Here is a 21,494-nt window from a genome sequence, read left to right as displayed (position 1 = left end):
CACGTGGCTCTTTTTTGACTGACTTCTCTAATATGTATAGGTGTAGGGTGTATGGGGGGGGGGTATTTAAAAGAAGGGAGTCTACCACTGTAGCGCCTCTTGAGGTAACACATACTGGTATTGCTTAACGGCACACAAAATCAAGTATGTTTCATGTGCTTCAGAAGTCTTATAAGAAGATTGGAAGTGGGAGGAGAAAGGGTAGAATGAAAACCAGACCCTGAGAGGGAAGGTGAGATGCAGCAGGGAGGTAAAACATGACAGAAAGAAGTGTAGATCTTTTTCAGGCCTGTATTGACTCTCCACTCACATAGCGGATCGATTGCTCAGGCACTAAGAGGTGCTTTGTGATTGAGGCTTATGGTTTGAATGAGGCTTAGAACGGGTTAGAAGCTACACTACAGTGAGAGAGCACTATTAAGAGTATCCCAAATCCCTGCTGTCCAATAACACTTCAGGGTCACAGGTCAAAATCAGATTTTATTAGCATTAGCATTGTGCGACTGCCTTTGCTGTACTCAACAATAAGGGATTGGCTATTTTATTGGTTTCCACTCGAAAGGATAAGGGTTTTTACCCAACGATGTTTGGTTCCTAATGTTCCCTTCAAGTCATCCTATAGGAAAAAAAAAATGTTTTTAAATATGTTAAATTATATATAAAACATTTGTTGCTACTATAGGTGTTAAAATATACTTTTTTGTTATTTCTTTTGATATTTCTTGGCATTTTTTTCTGTCTATATTTATACTGTCCAAAATGTACTTTTTAAAAAATATTAAAAAATGTATTATAAATCTTTTTTTTTTTTGGAATGTTTTTTCTTGCCCCTTTGAATTAGATTTTGTAATACATTTTGCCATTTGAGTGTTTAAATAAAATACATTTTTAATTTGAAAAGTGTACTTGCCTACTGTTTACAACACAGATTTTAAATGTATTCTAGCCAGATTTTTTCCCCTAGTGTGAAATGTTAAAATGACTGGATTTACAAAATAAACACTCAAAGTATCAACGGACAATTCTGGATTTTGTACAGAGTGCTGACTTTCTCAGTTGAGGGAGTTCATTAAAGAATTGTGGCTTAAACAATTTGGTATTGATCAAGCACCTCATGAATGTTGGATATAACAATTTAGACAGCATGTGCTGTGTGCACTGTTGATGACAAATAGCGATAAAGTTTTGAAAGGAGGCGACAGGTTTGCGTGAAGAAACTACATTCTCTGTGGCTGCATGTGAACTACACTCACCTAAAGGATTATTAGGAACACCTGTTCAATTTCTCATTAATGCAATTATCTAATCAACCAATCACATGGCAGTTGCTTCAATGCATTTAGGGGTGTGGTTCTGGTCAAGACAATCTCCTGAACTCCAAACTGAATGTCAGAATGGGAAAGAAAGGTGATTTAAGCAATTTTGAGCGTGGCATGGTTATTGGTGCCAGACGGGCCGGTCTGAGTATTTCACAATCTGCTCAGTTACTGGGATTTTCACGCACAACCATTTCTAGGGTTTACAAAGAATGGTGTGAAAAGGGAAAAACATCCAGTATGCGGCAGTCCTGTGGGCGAAAATGCCTTGTTGATGCTAGAGGTCAGAGGAGAATGGGCCGACTGATTCAAGCTGATAGAAGAGCAACTTTGACTGAAATAACCACTCGTTACAACCGAGGTATGCAGCAAAGCATTTGTGAAGCCACAACACGCACAACCTTGAGGCGGATGGGCTACAACAGCAGAAGACCCCACCGGGTACCACTCATCTCCACTACAAATAGGAAAAAGAGGCTACAATTTGCAAGAGCTCACCAAAATTGGACAGTTGAAGACTGGAAAAATGGCCTGGTCTTATGAGTCTCGATTTCTGTTGAGACATTCAGATGGAAGAGTCAGAATTTGGCGTAAACAGAATGAGAACATGGATCCATCATGCCTTGTTACCACTGTGCAGGCTTGTGGTGGTGGTGTAATGGTGTGGGGGATGTTTTCCATCCTCTAATGGCTACTTCCAGCAGGATAATGCACCATGTCACAAAGCTCGAATCATTTCAAATTGGTTTCTTGAACATGACAATGAGTTCACTGTACTAAAATGGCCCCCACAGTCACCAGATCTCAACCCAATAGAGCATCTTTGGGATGTGGTGGAACGGGAGCTTCGTGCCCTGGATGTGCATCCCACAAATCTCCATCAACTGCAAGATGATATCCTATCAATATGGGCCAACATTTCTAAAGAATGCTTTCAGGACCTTGTTGAATCAATGCCACGTAGAATTAAGGCAGTTCTGAAGGCGAAAGGGGGTCAAACACAGTATTAGTATGGTGTTCCTAATAATCCTTTAGGTGAGTGTATAATCAAGTAAACTTCAATTACACATTGCATGCTTTGCAACGTGCTTTGTTCTTGTACTAGCACTTCCTGCTTTTGTTAGAAAGTTAAAGAGAGAAACAATCTGATAGCCCAATGAGTCAATTTAATTCCAAAAGCAATATGATTTCCAAAGTCAACTTCCCAGGAGGACCTGCAATTTACCACGTTAGCATCAAGGTTCTGGCTGGTCAGTCTCTAGAGATTTACATGTTCGCCCGATAAATGTGTGATGTGCCCTTAAACATGAGTAGTGTAAGGCTGATGCATCGCATGATGAATAGCTGGCAGTCAGCACGACTCTTTTGTCATGGGGTTTGTGTCAATAAAATGGACTCTGTGCGTCAATTCACCAGCTAATCAATCAACGCCTATAAACCATACTGTCACTTTACTAGTTTACTCTCTTGCCCTGTTTCTCTCTCTCTTTTATGTCTTCTCTCTGCATAAATCAAAACTTAACGGCCTATAATAATCACAACAAAATGCTTACATGCGCCGTTCTCTTCCTCTACATTTGTAAACATGGCAAAGCTAGCGTAAATGCTAATGCTTGTGCGATAAGATTCCTCTCTTGTTTTGAGGAAAACAAATAACAACGGCAGAGTATATGTAGTCATCATCAGGCTGATTTATTCTTGTACAGAAACATGAAATGGGAGATAAAAACGGAATGGGATGAGGGTGTCAAGGACAGTTGGGAAATCTGAGTCAGCCTCTGTGGCTATGATAGCAAGTCTTATTTTTCCACCACTCAAGGGTTATTTAGCTATACTCAAGTTTTGGATTTATTCCATGAGCTCATCTTTCTTTCCAATCCTAGGAGGATCTGAAGTGTTTTGCCGAGAGCGGCACCTGGTTTGCGTAACCATAGCAGCGGTGGCTGAGGGGATATTCCTCAAAGGGTTTGAGAAATTAGGTCTGAGTCATTTATGTGTAATCTCCGCAGTCTTTTGTTAACGTGCATGCTTAATGGCCGATGGAAGGCCTGTCATCTCTTTTTAAAGTGGAACATAGAGAATTGTATGAGCGACAAACGGCCCACGGCCCACTTCGCTCATTGCTGGTTCTTTATTGTATGATCTTTTGCTATTGAGAGCACACCCTTATGGGCCCACAGAAGAGGGAGCTCTCCAACCCTTGAATTATATATCAGGTTTTGTCTATATAAACCAGTATTGGGGAATAACTAAAAGTCATAACACAACGTTTTTTTAAGACATTTTAAGTGGCATTTAGAGTGTATTTCATTTTTTGTAAAGTTCTGTTGAGTTTGCATGCTGTCTTCTGAAAATGTCATATATATAATTTTGTAATTAGCTAATTAACTATATATGTGTTTGTGTTTATACATATATATATATATATATATATATAGGCCTTTTATAATTTTATAAGCATTTATTATTAATAATTTAGTCAGGGAACCATTTGTCTGATAATTACATCATCAGATGTAAACATACAGGCAAATGTATATGAATGAAAGCATGTATGAGACCTAAGAGATCAGCGTAGAATTTGGCTTGAGAAGAGGTTTGTGGTTCATAAATGCACACATAAATTCAAGACCACCATCTGGCTGCTGAAAGCATCTGTGTGTGTGTGTGTGTGTGTGTGTGTGTGTGTGTGTGTGTGTGTGTGTGTGTGTGTGTGTGTGTGTGTGTGTGTGTGTGTGTGTGTGTGTGTGTGTGTGTGTGTGTGTGTGTGTGTGTGTGTGTGTGTGTGTGTGAAACTAGCTGCTGGGGCAATTTGTCTAGCCGTGTGCGTCCCCTGGAGTGGAGGGAGAAGTGAGTGCAGAGAGAAGAGAGATCTGTTCAGGTCTCCCACCGAGTGAACCGACCTCCAGTGCACATTCACACTCTTATACCTCAACACAAACACAATGTAATCTATGGAAATAAATAGAGAGGGATCAAGAACACAGAGAATAAAAGAACAGTGAAGAATTGAGTCTAAAAGAGATGAGGAACAGCGTCTTCACTGCTTTGATGCCTCGCACCACTGTGGTTCCTCACCTCGTGAATATTGATTAAAAAAAGTAGCTTTTTGCGCCATAGGTGCATTTCTCTTCTTTTCTTCTGGCTCCACCCCTTCAGATCTCTTTATGTAGACCTGATAAAAGGCAGAAAGGATTGTCTTTTGGGAAAGATTTGCCATTGCGTTCCCTGCACAGCAAAGAGAAAAAAGTGAAGTCCCTTTCACATGACCTTTTCAAGTTAAGTCATTTTTATTGAATGATGGTTAAAGTTGAATTAGTTTGAACTTTGATTGTTTGACGCTTCACTTGAAAGGGCTTTAAAGTCGTGATAAAGTGAAAGTAGTGACAGATCTTTTCTTCAAGTATGATCTAAGTATAACGGAAAAAGAAAAAATGTAGGACAGGGACTTGGTTCTATGCATTGATTGGTCACTGGATTTTGAGATTTGTTGTTTTAACCAGAAGTTTCACAAGGTCGAAATAAAATAAAAAATTAAACATATGCACGCATAAACAGTTCATAATAAGATTTGTAACATATGGAGCCCCTCATAGAACATGGAGACGGTAACAAAATTAAATGGGCACTGGCAAAACTTTTGTGTTCCCCCGAGAAACTTTGTGGTCGCTCACAAAACCTTTGTGATGGAAATAATGAAATGAAAATAAAAGGGTGGGAGAAAAAGCTACGGACGCAAAGTTTCCCAGGGGAACGCAAAGGTTCACAATGTCCCCTTAGGTCCTCCATAATAACATGCATTTAGAATACAGGTAAAATTTCCTTTCATTCAGATGAAAAACTGAAAAGTAATGACTTTATACAGCAAAGGGGCGGAAGAGGAGAATAATATAAAGATGACAGTGTTAAGAAGTTGTTTGTTTTGTTCTGCAAGAACTTCGTGGCTCTCTTCCTCTGACGGGCGTTGGCCAGTGTTATTGCGAGACCCCGTGACGCTGCAGGCTTTGGAACAGCTGTGGAGTCGGCAGGCTTTTTGGGTTGAGTCCTGCTACTGTTTCGAGAAAACTGCATCAGACAGTGCGTAGGCGTTCCCGTCTACTCTCCTCCTCTCTTCTCTAACTCTTCTTAGCTATTCCCTTTCTATTCCTAAAGAGGACCAGATGCAAAGAAACAAGCCAGCTTTCATCTTAGGCTCTCAAAAAAGCCTTTCATCCCGGTATGACTGTGTGTGCGTGTTGCAGAGAGAGAAACATGCTAGATGTTTCTGAGCCATTTCCATCAAGATTTCAATTGTCATCATCAACGCTGTTACTTACGGAACATTCTGGATGAGAGAAACGTCAGACGAGCACCTACAATCATCTCTTACATTTCAGAAGGGCAATTTTCATTATCCTGAGAGTAGCCTACATACTGTCTTCGTTCGCACACACACCTATACACACATCTGCAATCTAGAACTACTCAGAACCTTACCTGTTGCCACAAAATACCTGCTTTGCCTAAAAGCATTGCGGGTAATTTCTGTTATTGTCTCTCACTTGCTATTTCTCGCTTTCTGTCTCTCTCTCCCTGTTTATCTCTCTGTTCTTGTTTTTTTTTTGAGTGCAGAAAGCTTGTTGAGATTGCAGGAGTATATGTCTGCTGAAGCAGAGATGAAGGGTGATCAGTCCACTGGAGCGTCACCGGTAAAATAACGGCAGATAAAAGGGTTCTGATGAAAGTTTCTGGACCGGGTCCCACTGTCTTTGGTGTAGAGTGCTGTCAGGGTCTCTGAGGGTCTACACTTTGGGTTTTATCGCCATGCTGGAGAGTGGAAACTGCAGGTATCTCACTCCAGAAGGAATGCATGTGCAAATGAAACAAATTCATCTAGAATGAGTTGACGTTGATTCACAGAAATGAGGAGAAAGTATAGGCTCTGGGACACCGTGCCGTTTGTAATTGTGCTTTCTGTATATTTTTGTCTGGGAATATTAGTTTTCTGATGTTAATTGTATGTCTGTAATTGCAGAATATATTTTGGCTTTGCAGCACTGTGGGATTTGCAGCATCTGTGCCAAATGTTTCCATATGGACCTGAAATCACCTACTTGGGGCTTATAACCTCTACCCTGAGCACCCTAAAAGCCACGTTGCAAAACTACTTCTCTCTTGTTGCTTTATATAATATCTATAGTTTCGGTTAGAGAGCCCTGTGTTATTGATTTCTTTACCTGTTCTCCATCTGGGCCTTGGGAACCCATGTAATAATTTTATGATTTTATGTCTATTCTGATCATCCTAAGAGGATAGTAAAACCTGAAAATCACACTTGGGCTTATGTCTTTAAGTCCCACTCTGGAATAATTGGAAACTGCATAGCAATAGCATGTTTAAAAAAAAATTTTTTTTAAAACTTTCAGAATGCGTTTTACCAACACCAAGATTTTTCTACAAATTTTATTCAGAAAAAGTCAAATCTAGTTCAAGGTCAAGGTAGCATTTATTGTCTCCCTTAGGAGAAATTTGTTTTATATTAGGGAACTGCTGCCGCATCAACACATAACACATGTAACATACAACATTAACAAACATTCCAAATCCTTAAAACCCTGCATCATAAAAACAGTTCATCTCATAACACCACCCTCAGTTCCTGCCTGTTATACCAGCTATTGCAGTTATTTAGCTTCCTGCTGCAATTGCTCATTAATTAATTTAACAGACAGTGGTACAAATGAATATTTGTATCGGTTATGCTTGCATAATAGAACCCTGTATCTCCGACCAGAGTTCATCAGCGCATACTCAGGATACAACACATGTGAAGAGTGTAATACAATCTTGTTGGCCTGCTGTACACTGTAAAAAATGATTTTGTGGTGAAGTAAATACTACTGAAAAAAAACAATGTAATTTACATGAAAAAGTTAGTTCAGGCAAGAATTAAAAAAACTAAGTAAATTCCATATCAGTACTTAATTCAAGCGAGTAGAAATGAAAGCGTAAATATCAACTTAATAAAATTAAGTAAAAATGACTCAACTTTTCTGATACTGTGGTTCCCATCATGCACTGGACCTTGAATAATTAATGAGGATGATTTTTCACTGGTTTCCAGCTGTATTTACACTGTTTTATCATTGCTTTTGTTGTTAGGATTATAGTAACTTGCCATTTTGTGACTGAGTAAATTTTCTGCTCAAAATGACACATTCAAACACAAAAACGATCCATCAAATGTTACCGTCATTGTGTATTTTCTACCAAGTATTGAGGTCTTTGCATTCACATGAAGTGTAACATCTGACATGATGTAGTATAAATTACTTAGAAGTTCTAAGTAAAGCACATACTGGTATAATTCAATATTATTGTTTGAGTGAAATGTAATGCCAAGGAAATTTAAACTAAATATTATTACTCAACCTTTTACTAGCCAAGTTAAAATTTCTTATTTTCTTTACTTAACCTAGTCAAGTGAAAGTAACAAAGTTTACTTAATTCCATATTCCAAGTAAATTTAACTTAAAAATTTCTAATTAAAGCTACTGATAAATATGTTTAGGTTTTTACTTAGAAAATGCTTGTAAATTTACAACGATTTGCCGAGTGAAAAAAGTTGCCTAGCTTTTTTCAAGTAAATCCTACTCCAAATTTTTTTCAGTGTATAGTGCAAAGCTCAAAAATATCCCGTAAAGAGCTAATTGTCTGTGTCCCCATAATTTTTCCTGCCACTCTCACCAAGTTATTTATTTGAGCTCTCAGTTTTACTGTTAAACTACCAAACCAAACAATAATTCCATATCTTAAAACAGACTCTATAGTTGCTTTATAATTTTTTAAAATTATATTACTGTTCTCTCCTGAACAGTAATATAGTTATAGATCTCGTACTATCGATACTATCCATCTACTATCGTTATAGTTCTCGAGTACTATAACGATAGTTATACTATCTAGGATAGTTCTCTCCTGTTGCAATATATTATAGCTATAGGTTCAGTTAGAGAGCCCCTGTCATCTCTTCTTTTGCCTGTTCACCATTGGGACCTTGGGAGCCCATGTAAGACTAAAGGGAATGAATTATATTCTGACCTCTCTGTCTTCCTCCTCTCTCTTGATGCTAGAAGAAAGCATAAAGTTTGAGTTGTGGAGGATTCTACGATGGTGCTCTGGAGAGCTGAGCTGGCCTGCTTCAGACACGCCACCCAGGGATCATAAATCTGCTCCTCGCGTCAGTGCAGCGATCGGCTCGTAGGCTCCTTTAGTCTCTCTCACTGTGTAGATGTGCTGGAAGTAGAGATGGAGAGCAGGTTTATTGCCTGCCTTATGGAGATTAGCTCCATCCCAAATGAGTCACTTATCCTATGCCTGACACTTTACTGAAGATAAGCAGTCTGTCTAGGGGACAGCGGCATTTGCACACTTTGATTTCATGGTAGCACTGCAGAGAAAAACGATCACGGATTCTTAAAAGTGTTTACAGACTCCTCAGTGAAAGCCGCCATTGTTGTGCAGTGTATATTAATTGTCACACTTTTTGACTAATTGTTGTAGTAAAATTAAACCTAAGTACACATTCCTGTGAAAGATTAATCAGTGCATGTTATTCTTGCATGTTTATCTTCATAATTTTTGTATTTTATATATATGTATATATTACGGTGGCTGAGAGAGCTCAACGCGCTGCAACTAAAGAAAACACATGCAAATAGAAAAAAACAGCATATTAAGAAAACATCTTAATCAGTTTGACAATACATGTGCTGCAAATGCTCACAATGCAACTAAATAAAGAAAACACGCTGCAAAAACTCACACCGCAACCAAATACAGAAATGCGCTGCAAATACTAACAACACAAACAAATACAGGAACATGCTGCAAACACTCACAACACAAACAAACACAAACAAATACAGGAACATGCTGCAAACACTCACAGCACAAACAAATCCAGGAACATGCTGCAAACACTCGCAACACAAACAAATACAGGAACATGCTGCAAATACTCACAACACAAACAAATCCAGGAACATGCTGCAAATACTCACAAAGCAACCAAATACAGGAACATGCTGCAAACACTCGCAACACAAACAAATACAGGAACATGCTGCAAACACTCACAACACAAACAAATACAGGAACATGCTGCAAATACTCACAACACAAACAAATACAGGAACATGCTGCAAACACTAACAACACAAACACATACAGGAACATGCTGCAAACACTCATAACACAAACAAATACAGGAACATGCTGCAAACACTCGCAACACAAACAAATACAGGAACATGCTTCAAATACTCACAACACAAACAAATACAGGAACATGCTGCAAACACTCACAACACAAACAAATACAGGAACATGCTGCAAATACTCACAACACAAACAAATACAGGAACATGCTGCAAACACTCACAACACAAACAAATACAGGAACATGCTGCAAACACTCACAACACAAACAAATCCAGGAACATGCTGCAAACACTCACAACACAAACACATACAGGAACATGCTGCAAACACACAACACAAACAAATACAGAAACATGCTGCAAATACTCACAACGCAACCAAATACAGGAACATGCTGCAAATACTCACACCACAAACAAATACAGGAACATGCTGCAAACACTCACGACACAAACAAATACAGGAACATGCTGCAAATACTCACAACACAAACAAATACAGGAACATGCTGCAAACACTCACAACACGAACAAATACAGGAACATGCTGCAAATACTCACAACACAAACAAATACAGGAACATGCTGCAAATACTCACAACACAAACAAATCCAGGAACATGCTGCAAACACTCACAACACAAACACATACAGGAACATGCTGCAAACACTCACAACACAAACAAATACAGGAACATGCTGCAAACACTCGCAACACAAACAAATACAGGAACATGCTGCAAATACTCACAACACAAACAAATACAGAAACATGCTGCAAATACTCACAACACAAACAAATACAGGAACATGCTGCAAATACTCACAACACAAACAAATACAGGAACATGCTGCAAATACTCACAATGCAACCAAATACAGGAACATGCTGCAAATACTCACAACACAAACAAATACAGGAACATGCTGCAAACACTCACAACACAAACAAATACAGGAACATGCTGCAAATACTCACAACACAAACAAATACAAGAACATGCTGCAAACACTCACAACACAAACAAATACAGGAACATGCTGCAAATACTCACAACACAAACAAATACAAGAACATGCTGCAAACACTCACAACACAAACAAATACAGGAACATGCTGCAAATACTCACAACACAAACAAATACAGGAACATGCTGCAAACACTCACAACACAAACACATACAGGAACATGCTGCAAATACTCACAACACAAACAAATACAGGAACATGCTGCAAACACTCACAACACAAACACATACAGGAACATGCTGCAAATACTCACAACACAAACAAATACAGGAACATGCTGCAAACACTCACAACACAAACAAATCCAGGAACATGCTGCAAATACTCACAACACAAACACATACAGGAACATGCTGCAAATACTCACAACACAAACACATACAGGAACATGCTGCAAATACTCACAACACAAACAAATACAGGAACATGCTGCAAATACTCACAACACAAACAAATACAGGAACATGCTGCAAACACTCACAACACAAACAAATACAGGAACATGCTGCAAATACTCACAACACAAACAAATACAGGAACATGCTGCAAATACTCACAACACAAACAAATCCAGGAACATGCTGCAAATACTCACAAAGCAACCAAATACAGGAACATGCTGCAAACACTCGCAACACAAACAAATACAGGAACATGCTGCAAACACTCACAACACAAACAAATACAGGAACATGCTGCAAATACTCACAACACAAACAAATACAGGAACATGCTGCAAACACTAACAACACAAACACATACAGGAACATGCTGCAAACACTCATAACACAAACAAATACAGGAACATGCTGCAAACACTCGCAACACAAACAAATACAGGAACATGCTTCAAATACTCACAACACAAACAAATACAGGAACATGCTGCAAACACTCACAACACAAACAAATACAGGAACATGCTGCAAATACTCACAACACAAACAAATACAGGAACATGCTGCAAACACTCACAACACAAACAAATACAGGAACATGCTGCAAACACTCACAACACAAACAAATCCAGGAACATGCTGCAAACACTCACAACACAAACACATACAGGAACATGCTGCAAACACACAACACAAACAAATACAGAAACATGCTGCAAATACTCACAACGCAACCAAATACAGGAACATGCTGCAAATACTCACACCACAAACAAATACAGGAACATGCTGCAAACACTCACGACACAAACAAATACAGGAACATGCTGCAAATACTCACAACACAAACAAATACAGGAACATGCTGCAAACACTCACAACACGAACAAATACAGGAACATGCTGCAAATACTCACAACACAAACAAATACAGGAACATGCTGCAAATACTCACAACACAAACAAATCCAGGAACATGCTGCAAACACTCACAACACAAACACATACAGGAACATGCTGCAAACACTCACAACACAAACAAATACAGGAACATGCTGCAAACACTCGCAACACAAACAAATACAGGAACATGCTGCAAATACTCACAACACAAACAAATACAGAAACATGCTGCAAATACTCACAACACAAACAAATACAGGAAAATGCAGCAAATACTCACAACACAAACAAATACAGGAACATGCTGCAAATACTCACAATGCAACCAAATACAGGAACATGCTGCAAATACTCACAACACAAACAAATACAGGAACATGCTGCAAACACTCACAACACAAACAAATACAGGAACATGCTGCAAATACTCACAACACAAACAAATACAAGAACATGCTGCAAACACTCACAACACAAACAAATACAGGAACATGCTGCAAATACTCACAACACAAACAAATACAAGAACATGCTGCAAACACTCACAACACAAACAAATACAGGAACATGCTGCAAATACTCACAACACAAACAAATACAGGAACATGCTGCAAACACTCACAACACAAACACATACAGGAACATGCTGCAAATACTCACAACACAAACAAATACAGGAACATGCTGCAAACACTCACAACACAAACAAATACAGGAACATGCTGCAAACACTCACAACACAAACAAATACAGGAACATGCTGCAAATACTCACAACACAAACAAATACAAGAACATGCTGCAAACACTCACAACACAAACAAATACAGGAACATGCTGCAAATACTCACAACACAAACAAATACAAGAACATGCTGCAAACACTCACAACACAAACAAATACAGGAACATGCTGCAAATACTCACAACACAAACAAATACAGGAACATGCTGCAAACACTCACAACACAAACACATACAGGAACATGCTGCAAATACTCACAACACAAACAAATACAGGAACATGCTGCAAACACTCACAACACAAACACATACAGGAACATGCTGCAAATACTCACAACACAAACAAATACAGGAACATGCTGCAAACACTCACAACACAAACAAATCCAGGAACATGCTGCAAATACTCACAACACAAACACATACAGGAACATGCTGCAAATACTCACAACACAAACACATACAGGAACATGCTGCAAATACTCACAACACAAACAAATACAGGAACATGCTGCAAATACTCACAACACAAACAAATACAGGAACATGCTGCAAACACTCACAACACAAACAAATACAGGAACATGCTGCAAATACTCACAACACAAACAAATACAGGAACATGCTGCAAATACTCACAACACAAACAAATACAGGAACATGCTGCAAATACTCACAACACAAACAAATTCAGGAACATGCTGCAAACACTCACAACACAAACACATACAGGAACATGCTGCAAATACTCACAACACAAACAAATACAGGAACATGCTGCAAATACTCACAACACAAACAAATACAGGAACATGCTGCAAATACTCACAACACAAACAAATACAGGAACATGCTGAAAATACTCACAACACAAACAAATACAGGAGCATGCTGCAAATACTCACAACACAAACAAAACACAAACAAATACAGGAACATGCTGCAAATACTCACAACACAAACAAAACACAAACAAATACAGGAACATGCTGCAAATACTCACAGCACAAACAAATCCAGGAACATGCTGCAAACACTCGCAACACAAACAAATACAGGAACATGCTGCAAATACTCACAACACAAACAAATACAGGAACATGCTGCAAACACTCACAACACAAACAAATACAGGAACATGCTGCAAACACTCACAACACAAACAAATCCAGGAACATGCTGCAAACACTCGCAACACAAACAAATACAGAAACATGCTGCAAATACTCACAACACAAACAAATCCAGGAACATGCTGCAAACACTCGCAACACAAACAAATACAGGAACATGCTGCAAATACTCACAACACAAACAAATACAGGAACATGCTGCAAATACTCACAACACAAACAAATACAGGAACATGCTGCAAATACTCACAGCACAAACAAATCCAGGAACATGCTGCAAACACTCGTAACACAAACAAATACAGGAACATGCTGCAAATACTCACAACACAAACAAATACAGGAACATGCTGCAAACACTCACAACACAAACAAATACAGGAACATGCTGCAAATACTCACAACACAAACAAATACAGAAACATGCTGCAAATACTCACAACGCAACCAAATACAGGAACACGCTGCAAATACTCACAACACAAACAAATACAGGAACATGCTGCAAATACTCACAACACAAACAAATACAGGAACATGCTGCAAATACTCACAACACAAACAAATACAGGAACATGCTGCAAATACTCACAACACAAACAAAACACAAACAAATACAGGAACATGCTGCAAATACTCACAACACAAACAAATACAGGAACATGCTGCAAATACTCACAACACAAACAAAACACAAACAAATACAGGAACATGCTGCAAATACTCACAACACAAACAAAACACAAACAAATACAGGAACATGCTGCAAATACTCACAACACAAACAAAACACAAACAAATACAGGAACATGCTGCAAACACTCACAACACAAACAAATACAGGAACATGCTGCAAACACTCACAACACAAACAAATACAGGAACATGCTGCAAATACTCACAACACAAACAAATACAGAACTGTGCTGCAAATATCACTCCTGTTTCAATTTTAGTTCTGTAAGTAAAGCCGTTTCCAGACATCATTTCATTTTGACTGTAAATGCACATTAATTTAGTGCTGTTGCCAGCCACCGCTCAGTCTGTTTAGGAAAAGGTGTAAACAAACAGACTCAGTAAACAGCTGGATAAATAGTAACACTGCAGTTATCTTTTGTATGGCCAATTGAAAAAATTACCCACTCTTGGGAAATGAAACGCATTCGCACACACGGGTGGAAAATCCTAACCCTTCGCTTCCCCCAAGAACCCAACCCTACCCCACTTTTCTCCGAGCCTCTCTGTAAATGAAAAGACCCTTTCTTTCTGCTCAGCACTGATGGAGAGATACGCTTGTCGCTTCAGACCAGGATATAAACTGGCAAACCTTCCTCGTGCTCATCACTTTAAAACCTATGAAAATGGAGGATCAGAGCTAATCTCCTCCACCCACTAATAGCGCTGCGTTTGATTGGATAATCTGTCAAGCGGCAGATAAGCTCAGCTCTTTCTCTGACTGAGGGAAGAGGATGTGAGACAGCTCATAATTCTGACCCGGAGCAAAAAAAGTCACTCTCTCCTCAACTCTTCCCATCCATGCTGGCTTATTTCCCTTGGTGTGATGGGTTATGGCTTACAGATCCATAAAATTAGCATATATGACTTTGTTTTTGTCTCATAGGCTTTTTTAAAGGGTGTGTGTAAACCATAACATATGAATTGCAGAAACCAAGATTGTTACAATCACACTTTTAAAGCCCAACATTTCACAAAAATAAGTTTTGATGCTATTTGAAAGTTGTTATCATTTACTCACCTAATTTTGAATAATATACTATTTTGAAGAATATTTCAGCTGTTTTGCCTGTACAACCCATTTGATTTATGTATCACTGCATGTGCATTCTTTTTTTCTTTTTCTTTTTATCTCTGCCGCTTTCCCAATCCTGTCAGGTTGGCCTTGTTAGTGTGGCTTCTGTCTGAGCAATCAGAGCTTATTGTTGGAACTGACTGAACGTGAGCACCTGCTCTTAACCTGGCTGGAATATAAATGAGGGATTAACATAGCCGCTCAAGTGGCTTCTGTTCTCCTGATATCCCCAGTTGTGTGTTTCGAGGAAGGCCCTGCCCGCTCTCACGTGAGGAGTGAAACCCACCTGCTCGTTGTCTGCTCTGGTGTTTGGCTCCTGGCCAGTCAGTCATGTTGGGAGAACTGGAGATGTGCTAACGTCTCGCTGACAGATTCTCCCACAGAAGCTCATTTGGAGTTTCCTCACGCAGAGGGAGGACAGGAAGTGTTGGAGAAAAGAAAGATGGAAGAGACGGAGAAAGGCAGACATGTTGAGGGAAAAAAAGGGACATGAATGAATGAACAAACAAATGAAAATGAACGATTCAATGGAAGAGAACAAATTAGCACATTTTAAAATGTGAAATATATATTATTTATTTTAAATATTTTATAATAATACTTGTTGTTATTATATAATATAGTTATATAGTTATTATATTACAAAAATAATAGTTATTTAGTAATTTATTATATTTATTTGTCATTATATTTATTATATTATATTACATAATTAATAACTTTATTATTATTTTTGGGTTTTTTTTTAAGGAGACCCTGCAAAGAATCTTTATTTGCATCACTGATTGTGTTTTTTTGGGGGGGTTAAATTAATGTTTGACTTTTTATTAAGTGATGTTCCTGCAGACTTTTAATGGAGCCACTGAACAAGCGATGTAATTGAACGCAGAAATTTAGCATGTTCATCCAAATGACAAAATGACATCCCCCTCAACTCCAACTGACCCTCGGATCATATCTGTCATTGTGCTGATCAAAGTGGTAATGGCACAGTGTTCATAGTTAGATCACTAATTGGGCTGGATAAATTATCTGCCATAATTCCACCCCTTTAAATTTGTATTAACATGAAGAGCACACTTGTTCGGTGACCCCGCACTTGTCCTATCGTTCTCCTCACTGCCCTGCTCTTGTTCTAATTTTTGTTCCAGTAGACCTTAGTCAGAGTTGACGCCATTTAATTTGACATGAATGAAAATGAGGCAATGAGAGATGGAAGTGCAGACTGTTGAATTTACTGTGTTTTATTCTCTTGGGTAATGTTTCGTTTTCATAACTCATGTTTTTTTGTGTGTGTTTTTTTGCCACTTGAAAAATTTGCATAAAATTTAAAATCCTGTTTACTCTGAGGTCATATATGATAATATTTAGTGTTATATTTCTGTACTCAGACATAACGCCCCTGCTTTGGTTATAAACAGCCAAATTCTCACGCAGATGCTGTCTTGTATTTTTGCCCATTTACTTCTGTCTGTGCCGTATCTTCTGTTGTGTACTTGTGTGGGAGTTTAAAGGTGTCAACAAGCTATCATGCGCCCCGCTTTAACAACCTCAATCAGATGCTTCACCAATCATATCTGTGAAGTCTCCATCTCTCAGTGTGTTTAGCTGTCCAGCAATGTAGACGCGAGCCACGCTAAATTTCACATTTGATGCAAGTTGATGCAACAATTATCTGTAATCTCTCTTTCGCTCAGGCCAGAAAGCACTTATCTCAGTTGAAGTCTTTTTCGGTTCAATTGTCTGCATTAGAGTGCAGCAAACAGTATTGAACTCTTGACTGCATTACCCTTGATCTAGATAAGTGCCAAGCATGAAACAAAATGACACCCACAGTCTTTATCAGCCTGGGATGAGGCAGGTGGTAAAGGGACCAGTGGAGACCAATGGAAAAACACATTAGCTTAGTATCTGATGGTTTACAAGAGTATAAAAGCAGCAAGAGATAAACATTGACTGTATTCCTTTATGTAATAAATGTCAGTGGTCTTATTGTGCATGGTTTATCAGTGCACGTTTTTACAAAGAAAATCAAGAACAAAGAATATTAACCAGTATTTTTGCACGGCACTGCAATGCTTGATTCTGATTGGTCAATCACAGCAATTTCCAGCAATAATTTTGTACAGTGACCACTGAGCAGTATAATTGACTGCTGTCTTTTGAACCAGTTTCATTTGTTACACTTTCATTCATTAAAATAAAATGGAATAAAATAAATCATAAATTCAGCTTAAATCATTTGTCACGTGCTGGTTTCAAGTCTCTCGTAACATTCCATGGTCTCTTTGTTCTCATAAATAAAGTAAAATAAAATAATAATAAAAAATTAAATACAATTAAATATTAATAAATAATAAATTCAGCTTAAATCTTTGTCAAGATTACATTCCATAGTCTCTTTGTTCTCGTAAAGTAAAGTACAATAAAATAAAATGATAACATAAAATTAAATTAAATTAAAAATTAATAAACAATCAATTGAAATTAAATAAAAATCCTCAGATAAAATACTTTCTGTGCTTCGATAATCAAGAAAAACTACAATATATGGCCAGTATGGATACCTTCATGTGCTGTATAAACATTAATTTAATTCTTTTAATTCTCTAGAATGTCATATAATGTATGCCGAAGCATTAAAATTTGGTCTTCCCTGGATTTAAGGATCCTATTCAAACACTTTAATTAGAAGGAAGTGTCCATATACGTTTGGCTCTGTAGAGTATCTCAATAGTCTGTGCCATTACAGGATTAAATCATAGTGTACATTAAGCCTTCACTATCCTGACCGACCGTGTCCTTCACTCACAATTATCATGTGATCTCTGGCGGACTTGTAAATTATTCAACACTTCATGTACTTAGCCGCACTCGTTTACTTTTGATAATAGCATGCAGCGAAAACAGTTTTCTCAGCTTTCTGTCTGTGTGTGTGTGCGCGCGTATGCATGCTTTATATTTTATGCATAGTCCTTTCGCTGTTCAGCTGTAATGAACATTTAGGTCTTTATAAATGTTACACAAGCCCTATCCCCTGCGTCTTTTAATATGTCGTTTACAGAGCAAAAATATCAGTGTATGTGCACAATGTGTATATCGCAGTGTATGTTTGTGCGCATTTGCCTGTGTGTTATTATTCATTATTCATCTTCTGCACTAATCTATTTCGCTGGAAACCCTCTATATTAAGTTTTCCGTGCCCAGCGGGCTGTTTAAAACGGAGAAAGGGAAAATAAAGAGGTAGTGTGTTTAATATTAGTCTGCTTGAACAATATATGCTTGACATGTTTACTTGAAGAACAAAAAAATCAGAGGAAACGCTATTCCAGTGCAACCCAGTCAGCCAATTACAAGCGAAATTCCCTAGAGAAAGAGCAGTTAGCTTGAATTTACCTTCTTTCCGCTTGATTGCGCCATCTAGATATGTGAAATTATGTCTCTCCAGAGCTGCTCGGGGATAAAGATAAATTGTATATTCTCAGTTAGAGGAACACAGGGAGAGAGTGAGAATAAGATTTATATTCCTGCACATGGGAGAAGGGTTTTTTTCATGCATTGATCCTCAGCACTGAGAGATTCAAAACAACAGTTGGCACTGAATTCATATCATCCCTCTTCAGTTTGAGATGTAATGACCAAATTAGAATTATAGTGAACTAAGACACGAACATAAAACATTTTTTTTTTCATAATATCAATTCACTTACATTGTGTAATGTGTTCCCTTTGATGGTGTATGAACGGATTAGCATTGAGAGGTTTGGGTTTACATGTGAACAGATTCATGGATTTGTTTGAGTCATCACTCAAAAGTGTTCACAAAACGTGCTCTCTCTGGAGTAAATTTTTACCATTACATATTTAGTTAAATACTGCTGTTTGTCATGTAGTTGTCGAATGAGATTTTATTTTTAATCGGCCTCATGTCATTTCAAACCAATATGCAGTTATTTTCTTTCTATGGATTTTTTCATCCAGAGAATATGGATAGTTTTTATATAAGTATTGTGGTGCCACATAATAAGACTGTATTAGTACCATATTGGTTATTGATTTATGTATATATATATACATATATATATTAGTGCTGTCAAATCGATTAATCGTGATTAATCGCATCTAACATAAAAGTTTTTGTTTACATAATATATGTGTGTGTATATCAGCCAGATATTGTATCTTATACACTCACCTATAGGATTATTAGGAACACCATACTAATACTGTGTTTAACCCCCTTTCGCCTTCAGAAATGCCTTAATTCTACGTGGCATTGATTCAACAAGGTGCTGAAGGCATTCTTTGGAAATGTTGGCCCATATTGATAGGATAGCATCTTGCAGTTGATGGAGATTTGTGGGATGCACATCCAGGGCACGAAGCTCCCGTTCCACCACATCCCAAAGATGCTCTATTGGGTTGAGATCTGGTGACTGTGGGGGCCATTTTTAGTACAGTGAACTCATTGTCATGTTCAAGAAACCAATTTGAAATGATTCGAGCTTTGTGACATGGTGCATTATCCTGCTGGAAGTAGCCATCAGAGGATGGGTACATGGTGGCCATAAAGGGATGGAAATGGTCAGAAACAATGGTCAGGTAAGCCGTGGCATTTAAACGATGCCCAATTGGCACTAAGGGGACTAAAGTGTGCCAAGAAAACATCCCCCACACCATTACACCACCACCACAAGCCTGCACAGTGGTAACAAGGCATGATGGATCCATGTTCTCATTCTGTTTACGCCAAATTCTTACTCTACCATCTGAATGTCTCAACAGAAATCGAGACTCATCAGACCAGGCAACATTTTTCCAGTCTTCAACTGTCCAATTTTGGTGAGCTCTTGCAAATTGTTGCCTCTTTTTCCTATTTATAGTGGAGATGAGTGGTACCCGGTGGGGTCTTCTGCTGTTGTAGCCCATCCGCCTCAAGGTTGTGCGTGTTGTGGCTTCATAAATGCTTTGCTGCATACCTCGGTTGTAACGAGTGGTTATTTCAGTCAAAGTTACTCTTCTATCAGCTTGAATCAGTCGGCCCATTCTCCTCTGACCTCTAGCATCAACAAGGCATTTTCGCCCACAGGACTGCCGCATACTGAATGTTTTTCCCTTTTCACACCATTCTTTGTAAACCCAAGAAATGGTTGTGCGTGAAAATCCCAGTAACTGAGCAGATTGTGAAATACTCAGACCGGCCCGTCTGGCACCAATAACCATGCCACGCTCAAAATTGCTTAAATCACCTTTCTTTCCCATTCTGACATTCAGTTTGGAGTTCAGGAGATTGTCTTGACCAGGACCACACCCCTAAATGCATTGAAGCAACTGCCATGTGATTGGTTAATTAGATAATTGCATTAATGAGAAATTGAACAGGTGTTCCTAATAATCCTTTAGGTGAGTGTATATTGCATTAGTGTTGTATAAACCAATTATAATGCTTTGGTGTTTTTGACTAATAAATGGCAGAATTAGTAAATAATGGCAGAATTTGCATTGTGGTTGAAGACCTTTAACTAGTCTTGTTTCGAGTCGAGTTATTTACAAACACTTTGTGAATCAATGAAAGAACTTGTCAAATCTAACATCACTAGAATTGATGAGAATTTAACCGTAATCACTGTGGGATGTGTGTACGTGTGTTTGTATTTCCCCTGATGTCTTTAGATTCCAGTTCATTCCATCAGCGAGTCCTTAGTGTTTAATTAGTTAGCTTATGGAAGGCCCTCCGGATTCCCACAAACTGGCCCTTCATCTCCCAAACACACCATCTACACACACACCCTGGAGAAATTCACTAACCCTCACATACACCAGCCGATATTAGTATGCAACAGTGTTTGCGGAAGAGAATGTTCCCATGGCTAGGAGGAAACTTTAGAAACATAAGCTCAGTTTAACCAGCCATGAAACCCGGGTAAGGGCAAAAACGGTTGCCTGCAGCTACACAGCCT

The sequence above is a fragment of the Rhinichthys klamathensis genome, unplaced genomic scaffold (assembly GCF_029890125.1).
Source record: "Rhinichthys klamathensis goyatoka isolate OS25496 unplaced genomic scaffold, OSU_Roscu_1.1 h1tg000139l_1, whole genome shotgun sequence".
Classification (NCBI taxonomy): Eukaryota; Metazoa; Chordata; class Actinopteri; order Cypriniformes; family Leuciscidae; genus Rhinichthys; species Rhinichthys klamathensis.
This window is presented reverse-complemented; position numbering follows the sequence as displayed.